Raw genomic sequence first — 6,540 nt, 5'->3', positions numbered from 1 at the left:
GGCCCAGCCACTCCGCAGCATGTGGGATCTTCCCGGACCGGGGCACGAGCCCGTGTCCCCTGCAGGGGGGGGGGGGGGGGGGGGGGAGCGAGCACAGTCGATTTATTCAATTCAGGACGCTCTACTTGCCTAGCCCAAAACAAGCTTTTTAAGAGCCCAAGTCACATAATTTTCAGTGGGCAGGTTTGTCCTCTTTTGTCCTCAAGAGTTTGTTCTATTTATTAAACCAATAAGAGCCCCAGAGCATTTTGTCTCGGGGGCTAAAACCTCCTAAAGCGAGAGTGTATTAAGCCAGATGCAGAAGAGGAAGGGGGAGAGGCTGGCTGGCTTCTTGACATTTTTCTTCCTGTCTCATCCCACGAAGCTAATTTTATAGGGTTGTTCCTGTCATGTTGAAGCTACAGGTAGTAAGGGGGAGATTGAGGGCAGATAAAACCATACAATAGCATTCCCAGGCCGTGCTTCCTCTCCTCACGGAGGGTGGTTTTCCCTCACACAGGCATTAAAGCATTGGGAGGTATTGAAGCAGCAGCACATAGAAACAGGCAAACAAGTTACGACAACTGCGTTCAGACCACCTGCCACCATCCTCCTATTCTAGGTCTCTCTCCCTGCCAGGATTCTGCGATAAAACCCACGCAAACTTTTCCACGGTTCTAAGAGATGGAAAGCTAGGATTTTGAGTCCTGGCTTAGCAAGGTGAATGGGCATTATAACACCAGGGCTAAGTGGAGGCCACAGATATGTTTGGATTAACGATCAGCTGCCTGATTGAGGCTCTGTCTCCTTGTTGGCGCAAGAACAAATGCCGAGTGCTCCGCAGAAGGCATTTCACTTCTAAGAACTAGGCGCATTTATCTGGGGCCACAAATAAATCCTTATTCATTGGAAGAGGCACAAAATGCTTGAGTATTCATTAATTGAAGTTGCTCATCCAGAACTATCACAGTTTCTCTACAAATATGAAAAAGTATGAATGGGCTATCAAGTTTTCCTTAAGTTCCTAATAAAATGAGTTAGACCCTAACTGTACATTCATTTCAATAAGCCAGTGGCGTTTCCTATCTCTTCCAAACCGACCCAAAGCATCACACAGGAATCGGTGACCACACTCAGTTGTGTTCAGCCCCAGAACAACTGCTGAGCCCTGCAGGCTAACTTAGCAGGAACCTTATAATTTGGATAATGCTCTAACTGCAGGCATATTCTGGACTTCCAATTTTCTTTGTAGGTAAAAAGATCTTCTGTACCATTATTTGACAAAAATCCTAGTGACTGCAGTTTGTTTATTCTGTTTAAAGATGATGCCGCCCTTCCCAACTTGGAGGGAAGATGTGTTTTCTACTTTTCCCCATCAGTGGGGAAGTGTTTGTGCTAAGCCGTTCTTTTTCCTCATCCCTCTTGTGGCCAATAGGCTACACTGATAAAGAGGATATAAAAGCAAAGACCTCGGCAGTGACAGAAACAGGACAAAAGTAACGAAGCCAAACTAACAGGAGCCTGTGATTTCAAAAGCTTTGCCGGCTTAAGTGTTGGCCAGCTAACATATTTGCTTAAGTCCAGACATTTCAGCAGGTAGAACACTAGAGCATGCCATGAAACAACATAGCCCAAAGGAAAACAGCCATGAAACAAACCCCAAATAGGACCATTTGACGTTTTCTATGTAAATGTAGAGCCATATTAATTTATTAAACTATGAAACTAAGCTAGATTGTCTGTTTCCAAGATTTCCCACTGATACACCTAATATACATTTACTCTTTGATCTACTTTCTCTTACACAAGATTGTTGCTGATCTCCGGGTCTCAGCCCTGGCTGTATATTAGAATCACCTGGGGAACTTTTTAAACTCTGCAGATGGCCAGGCCCCAGCCCCAGAATTTGTTTTAATTGGTCAGGAGTGGAGCCCAAGCAGTGATGGTGGCTAATGTTCCCCGGATGACTCCAGGGGTTGTTAACTTCCCCCTGGTGAGCCAGGGGCTGAGGGACACAGTCACAGATGATTAAGTGGAGGTAGGTGCTGACAGAATAAGCAGAATTTATGGGAGGAAACCCTAAAACTGAGAAAACACCATCCACTGAATGGAAAAACATTTTTTTTTCTTTTTTTTTTTTTTTTTTTTTTTTTTTTTTTTTTTTTTTTTTGGCAGTACCGGGAATTTTATCTTTTGTAAATTGTTTTAATTTTCTTTTTATTATTTTTTTTGCGGTACATGGGCCTCTTACTGTTGTGGCCTCTCCTGTTGCGGAGCACATGCTCCGGACGCGCAGGCTCAGCAGCCATGGCTCACGGGCCCAGCCGCTCCGCAGCATGTGGGATCTTCCCAGACCAGGGCACGAACCCGGATCCCCTGCATCGGCAGCATTGGCAGGCGGACTCTCAACCACTGCGCCACCAGGGAAGCCCTATCTTGTTTTTTTTTAATTGAAGTATACTTGATTTACAATGTTGTGTTAGTTTCCAGTGTACAGCAACATGATTCAGATACACACACACACACAAAATTATATATATAATTTTTCAGGTTCTTTTCCATTGTAGTTTATTACAAGATATTAAATATAGTTCCCTGTGTTATACAGCAGGACCTTGTTGTTTATTTACTTTATATATAGTAGTTTGTATCTGCTAGTCCCAAACTCCTAATTTATCCCTTATCCCCAACCTTTCCCCTTTGGTAATCATATTTATTTTCTATGTCTGTGAATCTGTTTCTGTTTTGTGAATAAGTTCATTTATATCATTTTTTTAGATTCCACATATAAGTGATATCATACAATATTTGTCTTTCTCTGACTTCATTCACTTAGTATGATAATCTCTAGGTCCATCCATGTTGCTACAAATGCATTATTTCATTCTTTTTTATGGCTAATATTCAAAGGATATTATTCTATCTCAGCTGCAGAACGTCTTTGTTTAGCTCTAAAATTGACACATTTCATAGGAACCTAGTTGAGACGCATTGACTTAAAGTGATTGGAAAGAGACCCCCCAGAAACCGGAAGGCAGTTCCAGGCCCTATTTAGGAAAAGTGCCCGTGATGCGTGTCAAAACACTGCGGAGGACTTCTCTGGTGGCGCAGTGGTTGAGAGTCCGCCTGCCGCCTGCAGGGGACACGGGTTCGTGCCCCGGTCCGAAAAGATCGCACATGCCGTGGAGCGGCTGGGCCCGTGAGCCATGGCCGCTGAGCCTGCGCATCCGGAGCCTGTGCTCCGCCACGGGAGAGGCCACAACAGTGAGAGGCCCGCGTACCGCAAAAAAAAAAAAAAAAAAAAAAAAAAAAAAAAGACAAAGTAAAAAGGATCACAAGGAAAGTCTCAAAAGGCCTGTGACCAATTGGAGGCAGATGAGAGGGAAGTAGGGATCCTGTAGGGCTTCCTGGAGGAGACAGTGCTTAAAACAGACCCTGAATCTGAAGGATTTCAATAAAGAGGCCGTGGGAGGGGCGAAGGGCACTTAATTCTGTGGCGAGGAGAGACCCAAAGTCACTCCTGGTTGCCTGTCTTAGAGGAGAGGGCCTCGGGCTGCACATGCAGCCCGCTGAAGAACAAAGAACATGTTTGCTGCCAACTTCCAAAACTGCACAGGCGGCAGAGAAGGGGGCAGGGAAGCTCTAAGGTCATCTGTACAAAATAGCCAATTTACAGTTACGGTTACACTTGAGTCAATTAAAGTGTTTTATTAGCAGGAATCTGAATCTCTTACCTTCATTAACATTTAACAGTAAATGGGAGAAAAAAGGTAAATAAAATATTATCTGGCTTTTTAAAGGTCATTTCAGACTGAGCATTATAAAATGTGAGCTGGGGAAGGGTGGGGATGGCCCTTTGTGTGGATTAGTATTCTGAGCCCGCTATGCACGTACATCTCTAGAGAGTTCTCACAGCCGCAGCAGCCGGAGAACACCTCATGGCAGGTGAGGTGCTGGAGGTGCTTTCATTATAGGCAGCACATTTGGGGCAAGGGGAAGGAAAAAGGAGATCTGACATGTGAGAATGCATTTTCTGCTTTAGATCTCAGGTTGTAAATCATTTGGGGTATGCAGCCCTGAGTAATTATTCCCATGATCAACACCTGCTTCTTCACAACCCCAGGCTAGCAGCCCAAATTGATTAAATGACATACCTAATCATTCTCCCGGAGGAGAGAAACTAGAAGGGAGCTCTGTGCCCAGGTCTCAGAGTCCACAGAGGGCCCCTGGGAAGGCCCCACCACAGTGAGGAGGCAGGTCCTACTCCTGCCCCAGGCACCCCTGAGCATTTCCCATCAAGGCCTGCTGTGACTGGAAGCCAGACCCAGAAACATGATCATTCGGCAAGCATGGAAACGTTCATCCCGAAAAGACACTTTTTAGTTTTCAATTTTCCAAAGTGTTGAGCCGGAAGCAATCAGAATGCCATCCAAAAGCCGCCGAGTGACTATTTCATCCCAACCTGTCACCCTTGGAGAATGCTAAGACCTAAGGTGTGACGCTCACGTGTTATCTGACCTGAAGGAAGGCAGCAGGAAGCCAAGATGTTCCGAGCGTTAGGAAAAGACCTTCCTTAACATTATTTATCAGAATGGATGAACTAGAAGAAGAGGATCCACCCCTCCCGCGATGGGTTTCTGAGGATTTTGAAGTTTTCGTGATGGCTGGTCCTTGTCCTAGGTGAAAGTTGTACCTGGAGATACAAACCCTGGCCAGTGGGAACTTTCCCTTTCGAGGTAGTAACAGAAAGCACAGTCTTACTCAAATGAATAAGAGCTACTGGGTTGAATCCCCTTCCTGGGCCTTCTTCATCATTAGGGTATGTGACTACCGCATCCGAAAATAGAGGGGAAATGAATTCACAACAAAACAGATATTTCCTGGGCTTCCCTGGTGGCGCAGTGGTTGAGAGTCCGCCCGCCGATGCAGGGGACACGGGTTCGTGCCCCGGTCTGGGAGGATCCCACGTGCCACGGAGCGGCTGGGCCCGTGAGCCGTGGCCGCTGAGCCTGCGCGTCCGGAGCCTGTGCTCCGCAACGGGAGAGGCCACAACAGTGAGAGGCCCGCGTACCGCAAAAAAACAAAACAAAACAAAAAACAAAACAAAACAGATGTTTCCTAATTTTAAATAAATATTGCTAATCAGAGCGATGGTGTTCAGAGCACAGTGCAGCTGTATCAATAAAAAGAACAAAATTAGAGGGGAAAAGGGATATTTACGTACATAAAAATAAACCCAAAGTCTGATTTTAATGTGCTAAAAGCATCTGGTCTAGTTCTGTGAATGTCAAAGGCTGCTGCTTGCTGTCCCTCCAGCACTACCCCAATTAGCAGCTGAGGAGATGGCCTTGCATTTATCCAAATCTGAAAGTAAACATCACGGACTTCACACAAAAGCAACGAGGACCGTTTCCTGTTCCATTTAACAACTTTATTTTGCATTTGATCTAGCAAAGATATACAGAAAGGTTTCTGGGAGCTGGTAAACCAACGCTCTAAATAGCTCCCCCAACCTCATTCCATTCCCTTTTCTTATTTCCGAGTACACACAAGCAGCTTCTCAGCCAGCCTAGAAGTGTGGGGCTGTCATCAAGCCTGGAGGACCTTCAGGACTGAGGCATGCAAGGCCACGGTCAAAGGCAGGGAGTGAGACTGAGACCATTTTGCCAACATCCTCTAGGATGCACGTAGATATATGTGCTGGCTATTCTCCAAAAAGGTCGTCATGTTGGGCTCAAACAATCATCCTTTAAATATATATATATATATTGAACACATAGCAAAAGCCAGGCACTGTGTTTTTGCCTTTGTGAAGGTCACCACAGTTCAGTCCCCCAGGAATGGTGTGCAGAAGGTGGTTTCCTCTCAAACGCAGAGGATGAAGCTGGGCTCAGGGAGAATGTGCTCAGCTCTGGTCACTGTTCTACCAGTCCATATCTTCTTTCATCAACCTCCCCTCTCGCAGGAAAGGATTTTGGAAGTAAATAAATGAAATGACCATTTATTCCTACCAATATGAAAATGCTTTCTTACTCTGGGGGAGTACCACAGACTCACTGAAAGCCAGCACCAGAAGCCACCTCAAAGATCTGGGCCCTTCCACCAAGGAGCAGGAGGAAGGGGAGAGAGGCTAGTGGAGCATTAACTGGGGGTGCCGCAGTCCTGCAGTCCTGGGTCTGTCGCATGCGGTGAAGAACTGCACTGCGCCACTGAGAAATGCGGAGCCCCCCCCTCGCTCCACTCTTAATGACTATTGAGGAGACCGAGACCCATGGTTGGGGCTTGGATCCCAACTCCCGGTTCAGAGATGGTCACTGTGTCCACAGTTCAGCAAAAGAGAAGCAATACACCTAAATAAATATGTAAATATAGATATCTTAACATTGCTTCTGCTTTCTTCTGCATAACCCACCTCTGTTAACTAGCTCTGGAAAGGCCCATGGCTGTCCCCTGCGCTTCTGCCTTTCTTCTGAGGCAAATCAAATGAACCTCTTGCAGTAATTCGTACTTATATAGAGTTTTAGTGTCCTCCCAGCTAAGGGGCTCTTCCTTAGTACCTGA

This window comes from Lipotes vexillifer, unplaced genomic scaffold, assembly GCF_000442215.2.
Source record: "Lipotes vexillifer unplaced genomic scaffold, Lipotes_vexillifer_v1.1 scaffold102, whole genome shotgun sequence".
In the NCBI taxonomy this organism is placed as follows: domain Eukaryota; kingdom Metazoa; phylum Chordata; class Mammalia; order Artiodactyla; family Lipotidae; genus Lipotes; species Lipotes vexillifer.
The sequence above is the reverse complement of the archived record's forward strand: the minus strand, read 5'-3'. Positions refer to the sequence as shown.